The 6,688-nt window shown below is 47.0% G+C and overlaps 1 pseudogene; it reads right to left on the bottom strand.

Annotated features, from left to right (window-relative positions):
- LOC107122597 overlaps nucleotides 1–6,688 on the bottom strand; it is a 55,776-nt pseudogene that overhangs the window by 38,697 nt on the left and 10,391 nt on the right.

Here is a 6,688-nt window from a genome sequence, read left to right as displayed (position 1 = left end):
TAATGTTTTTTGAGGGGGTGAACAAACATGTGGACAAGGGGGATCCAATAGATATTGTTTACCTTGACTTCCAGAAAGCTTTTGATAAAGTTCCTCATCAAAGGCTCCTAAGTAAGCTCAAAAATCATGGGATAAAAGGACAAGTCCTTTTGTGGATCAAACAATGGCTAATTAATAGAAAACAGAGAATAAATGGGCCATTTTCTCATGTGGAGGGTGGTAAGCAGTGGGGTACCGCAGGGATCAGTACTTGGTCCACTGCTTTTTAACTTGTTCATTAATGATTTGGAGATGGGAGTAAGCAGTGAAGTGGCTAAATTTGCGGATGATACAAAGTTGTTCAGGGTGGTGAAAACCAGTGAGGATTGTGAGGCACTCCAAGGGGATCTGTCAAGGATGGGCGAGTGGGCGTCAACATGGCAAATGGGGTTCAATGTGGCCAAGTGCAAGGTGATGCACATTGGAGCCAAAAATCCTAAATATAAATACACATTGATGGGGTCTGAACTGGCAGAGACTGAGCAAGAGAGAGATCTTGGAGTTGTAGTGGATAACTCACTGAAAATGTCGAGACAGTGTGTGACTGCAATAAAGAAGGCCAATGCTATGCTGGGGATTATTAGGAAGGGTATTGAAAACAGATCAGCCAGTATCATAATGCCCCTATATAAATCAATGGTGCAACCTCACTTGGAATACTGTGTGCAGTTCTGGTCACCACACCTTAAAAAGGATATTATAGCTTTGGAAAAAGTGCAGAAAAGGGCAACTCGAATGATAAAAGGGTTGGAACACTTTCCCTATGAAGAAAGGTTAGAGCATTTAGGGCTCTTTAGCTTGGAGAAACAACGACTGAGGGGTGACATGATCGAGGTTTATAAGATTATGCATGGGATAGAGCTGGTAGAGAAAGAGGTACTTTTCTCCCTTTCTCACAATACAAGAACTCATGGGCACTCCATGAAACTGCTGAGCGGTCGGGTTAGAACGGATAAAAGGAAGTACTTCTTCACCCAAAGAGTGATTAACACATGGAATTCACTGCCACAGGAAGTGGTGGTGGCTACAAGCATGGACGTCTTCAAAAGGAAATTAGATAAGCATATGGAGCAGAGGTCCATCAGTGGCTATTAGCCACAAGGTATAGATAGGGACTCTGGGGCAAGTGATGCTCTGTCTTCTTGGTGCTGGGGTGGGGGTCAACAGTGGGAGGGCTTCTAATGTCCTGGCCCCACTGGTGGACCTTCTGATGGCACTGGTATTTTTGGCCACTGTGTGACAGAGTGCTAGACTGGATGGGCCTTTGGCCTGTTCCAAAGTGGCGTCTCTTATGTTCTTATGTAAAGACCTCTACATTACTCATCAGGAAAGAAAATGAATTTCTTATTATAGAGAAAAGTATTGTTTAGGCCAACTTTTAAACAATAAGGAGGTGGCAGATCCCAACTGGCGCGGATATGAACCAGGGCTGCTTTAACTTCTCCAGACATATTTCTGGTTACCTGCAATGGTGATACAAACTGAGCCTCAAACTGTACTGCATGGAAGAATAAATAGTTGTAATGTTTTGTTTGTTTTTTATCTGAAGCAGTACCTGAAGAAGTGTGCATGCACATGAAAGCTTATACCCAGAATTAAACGTTGTTGGTCTTAAAGGTGCCACTGGACTCAAACTTTGTTTTGTCAGTTTTTAATCATTTTGTTTTCTAATTTTTGTCATCTGCCTTCAGACCCTGCAGCAAATGCAGAGTATCAGTAAAATAAGGAAGTGGTAAGAGAATCAGGAGCTGCGGTGGCTCAAGTGGTTAAGACGCTGAACTGCAGGCTGTGGAAGGCCGGTAGTTCAGCAGTTCGAGACCCGAGTGTGCCGCATGACGGAGTGAGCTCCCGTCTCTAGTTCCAGCTCCTGCCAACCTAGCAGTTCGAAAGCAAGAAATTGCAAGTAGATAAATAGGTACCACTTCGGTGGGGAGGTAACAGCGTTTCCTGCGCCTTGGTGTTTAGTCATGCCGGCCACATGACCACGGAAACGTCTTCGGACAGCGCTGGCTCTTCGGCTTTGAACCGGAGATGAGCACCACAATCCTAGAGTCAGACTCGACTGGCTTTCGAGCAAGGGAACCTTTACCTTAAGAGAATATAATTAATGACTTTCTCCCTTAAACTCAAAGCCTTCATCTACAGATGGTGCCTGACGCATCTCTGTATGACTCTGCTCTGGAACTTCTTCATATCCTGTCCTGTAACTGCATTTTGATTACATCCCCTCTTTTCTTGCTGATCATGCAGGTTTTCCTGTTGGCAAAGGGGTTCCCATGAAGCATCTAAGCATCTACCTGCTGACTGAGGGTCTTCTGTGGAGCTCTGGAGAAAGAGGCCTTCTTCCTTCAGCCAGGAGATGAGGGTAGGCGTGGAACCCTGGCGTCCTCCTGAAGAAAAAAAGATAAGGATAAGAAACTGTCCGAGTCAGACCACTGGCCCATCCTGCCCAGCACTGAGGACTTCAACTGCCTCTGTCTCTCCAAGGTCTCACGCAGAAAGGGGCATTTCCAAGCCTACCTCACTGAGATCCTTCTTAGCTAAAGATCTTGAGGATGGAATTGGGGACCTTCTGCAAAAAAGGTGCCCACCCCCAAGCTCTGGCCCTTTCCCAGAACCAACACTTATTTCTTTTACTCTGTATTAGAAAATTATTCTGTGAATCCAAACCTTCTTGCCTGCAACTTGGTCTGGACAACATTGCTCTGATTTTTACACAGCTAAAATGGAACTCATGCAAGGCTAGAAAGCCCTGTGTCCAATCCCCTGGCACATCAAGTCAAGAGGAGTCCTGAAAACAGGCCCAAGAAAGGCCTCGGCCTGAAATCTTGGCCAGTTCCTGCCCATCAGAGCTCGTAGTGCTGGGTTTGACAGAGATGGCCTGGCTTCTACCCACCCGCAAGTTGGCCTCAGCCACACTGTTATTCCCCCACCCCCTCAAAATCCTCCACCTGTAATATGGGTCAGTAAGAAGAGAAGAGGATTGGATTTATACCCCGCCCTTCACTACCCAAAGGTGTCTCAGAGCAGCTTACGAACTCCTTTCCCTCCCCCTCCCCACAACAGACACCCTGTGAGGTAGGTGGGGCTGAGAGAGCTCTTGACAGAAACTGCTCTTTTTCAAGAACTACGGCTTGCCCAAGGTCAACCAGCCAGGTGGAAGTGGAGGAGTGGGGAATCAAACCTGGTTCTCCCAGATTAGAGTCTGCACACTTAACCACTACTCCATGGCCAACCATGCAGGCTTCTTAAAAGACTCCAATATGACCTATACGAGGAACGAGGAACTCTCAAAAGTGCCTCATCAGTTGGCAACAGACTTGGATCTGAAACAGAACAAACAGATCAGGGCTCCCCTCCCTGGAAAGTGACTTTAGAAAAAGGCTGGCCAGGAAAACCAGAGGAGGAACATCCAGGGCTTCTTTCTCACTAACCTTTCCCCACTTCTTCCACAGACAACAATAATGAAAGAAATCTGTCCCCTGAGGGAGCACAAAAGGGATTCTTACCCACAGAGACCACCATCCCATAATTTTCCAGCATGACCTCCCTGTATAGCGCTCTCTGGCCCGGATCCAGCAAGGCCCATTCCTCCGCGGTGAAGCACACGGCCACCTCCTTAAAAGACACTCGTCCCTGGAATCAGAGAACAGTTTCCTTCCTCATGAATCCAGATGGGCAGGCTGTGTGTGAGCCTGTGACCAGGATCTCCCACCCACCCACCCACAAGGAGATGAAGATATATAAAGGATATATAAAGAAAAATAATCTGCCTGGGGAAATGGTTGTAAGATTCTCAAAGAGGCATGTGAGGGATGAAATCCTGAAAGCAGTATCTGGAGTACCCCTGAAAGTCGGGGAGAATGTCATCAGAGTTCTAAAAGATATCCCATTTGAAATAAGACAAAGGAGGAAGAAATACAAAGATCTTGTTCTCTTTCTTCAGACAAATTCAGTTGGATATAGATGGCTAACTCCAGAAGGCGTCACATTCAAAATCAAGGACAAAAAAGAAAAGATTGACTCTGTTCTGAAAGCTCGGGAATTTTTAAAAGTCCAGTTGGGAGGGCCAGTGGAGGAGGAGAAAGACGGGGAGGACAGTAAGTCCAGTGGCGAGCTGGACTCGGATTCTTCTGGAGAGGACTCTCTTTCATAGAAAGGGGCAGCAGCACCTAAAAGTCCTTATAAGTTGTGGAAGAGACGGGGCAAGGAGAAGTGAAGGCTGAAGGACTCTGATTTGTGCCTTTGAAAAACTTTGAAATGAGATGCTTTGGGGTATTTCTTAATTGACAGTTAAATTTAAGAATTGAAAAAAGTTAATGTTATACTTGACTCAGTTTGTAAAGGGATTAGCGGGATTAAGACCTGATGTTTGTTTAAACTGATTAGAAGATCTCCTCTCTTGGGTTTTTAGGTATTAGTGGGTATCTTTACTTTGTCCCTAGATGTAGTCCCTTACCTTATTTCTGTTGCAGTTTGTAGTGAATACAAAAATGTAATAAAAAATCCCCTTTGGGGGGCTAAAAAAAAAAGACCCTCCAAATTGACCCCTGCAGACCACCCTTCCCACAGGAATCTCCCATACCTGAGCCAGGTGCCCGGCCATTGGCTCCACTGCAGCATAAGGAGGAGGTGATCCAGGCAGGTTCTCTGATGTCATTTCGCTGTCTGCCAGGGGAGAAAAGGTGGGCCAGTGATTTGCATCGTTCTCCTAGAGGTAGGGCTATTTCTCCTCCTGAAGTCTGAGGAGTTCCCCTTCAGAGGGAGGAGGGAGGGAAGCCCACATCCCCAACTCCCCCTTGGTACAGAAAATATCTCTTTCGAGACAGTCTGTCTCCAACCTCCAACGAAATCATTGAAAAAGGGTGGGGAGTCAGCCCTGGAAAACAGGGTGATCCAGACTGGATCGAAGGGCGAGGTGTATTATACGTTACTACTCTAGTAGAACAAGTGGAAAATAACAAGAAAGTGACAAGGTAATAAGATGTTCCTGATTAAATAAGATGTTCCTCCTGACAAGTTAATAGATGGCATTGTGTTAAATGAATTTGCACTTACAGGCTGTATTAATGTTTAAATAGTAATCTTGTTTATGTATACTTGACTTAACTTTTAATAAAATCGTTAAAAAAAAAAAAAAGAGGCTGATATTCCCCCTGGATTCCCAGATCCTCTGGGGGAAGACAGAGATCTCAGCTGCGGAATGCTGGACCCTGCTGACCAAGCCCCATGAGGAAAGGCTGAGGGACTTGGGAATGTTTCGTCTGGAGAAGAGGCGTTTGAGGGCTGTCACTTAGAGGAGGGCAGGGAGGTGTTCCTGTTGGCAGCAGAGGGTAGGATTTGCAATAATGGGTTTAAATCAAGGGCGGGAAGGTACCAGCTGGATTTTAGGAAAACCTTTTCCCCCAGTAAGAGTTGCGCAACAGTGGAATCAGCTGCCTCAGGAGGTGGTGAGCTCCCCCTCACTGGCAGTCTGTAAGCAGCAGCCGGACAAACACTTGTCAGGGATGCTCTAGGCTGATCCTGCATTGAGCAGGGGGTTGGACTAGATGGCCTGTAGGGCCCCTTCCAGCTCTGTGACTCTATGATTCTATGGATGGATCACTCTGTCTGGGGCCGTGATGCTCTGTATTCTTGGTGCTCGGGGGCCACAGTGGGAGGGCTTCTGGAGTTCTGGCCCCGCCGGTGGACCTCCTGATGGCACCTGGGTTTTGGCCACTGTGTGACACAGAGGCTGCGGTCACACACCCTAAATAATCCACTTTTAAACCACTCTCAGTGCACTTTCCAACTGGATTTTGCCGGTTCACACAGTAAAAATCCAGTCGGAAAGTGCACTGAAAGTGGATTATTTCACGTGTGTGACCGCAGCCAGAGTGTTGGACCGGATGGGCCCTTGGCCTGATCCAACATGCCCTCCCTCGTGTTCTCATCCCCTCCGTCTGGCAGCTGTTTTCCCTTCCCATGTATCTGCAAAGACCATCCCTCTCCCCCCACAACAGAGGGGTGTTGTTGTTTTTTTGAAATTGTGAATTGGCAGCTGAATACCAATATGATGCTATAATGATCTGTGTATCAGTTTCTCTGAATTCTCAGCTTTCATCTGTTAAAAAAGGGAAATGGTATGCCTCTCCCCTTCTATCTCTGCAAGGAAAGGGGCTAGAGAACTTGGGGGGGGGGATGAAAACTGGAAATTCAGAGTGCCTGAGGCGCTGATTATCACAACACTATACTGATGCAAAGATGGTTCATTGCTGATTTTGGAAAAAGAAAAAAGCCTGCTAGTGGCGAGAGAAGATGGTTATGGGGTGGGAGTCAGCAAAAAATGGCAGCCGTACGGGTGAGAAAAGGCAGCCTGTCCTGCCCAGAGTGGCAGCCATCCGGGCTTTGCTGAGACCTTTCTCAAAATCCTGCAGCAAACCAGGTCTGGGAAAGAGCAGAGAAAAAACAACAGCATGGGGGGGGGGGAGAGACCCTGCTTCCCAAGGGCACTGAACCCAGAGCAAGTTTATCTGTACGGAAATGGCCATTGAGGCTTCCCTCTTCTCCCCCCCCCCTCTCTATTTCACTAAAGGCTTCGCCAGGAATACACGGGTGGGGGTGGGGGGTGAGATTCCCTACCAGTTTCTAAGCTCTGCTCTTCTCGGCA

The sequence above is a fragment of the Gekko japonicus genome, unplaced genomic scaffold (assembly GCF_001447785.1).
Source record: "Gekko japonicus isolate JY-2015 unplaced genomic scaffold, Gekko_japonicus_V1.1 scaffold1563, whole genome shotgun sequence".
Classification (NCBI taxonomy): Eukaryota; Metazoa; Chordata; class Lepidosauria; order Squamata; family Gekkonidae; genus Gekko; species Gekko japonicus.
This window is presented reverse-complemented; position numbering and strand designations above follow the sequence as displayed.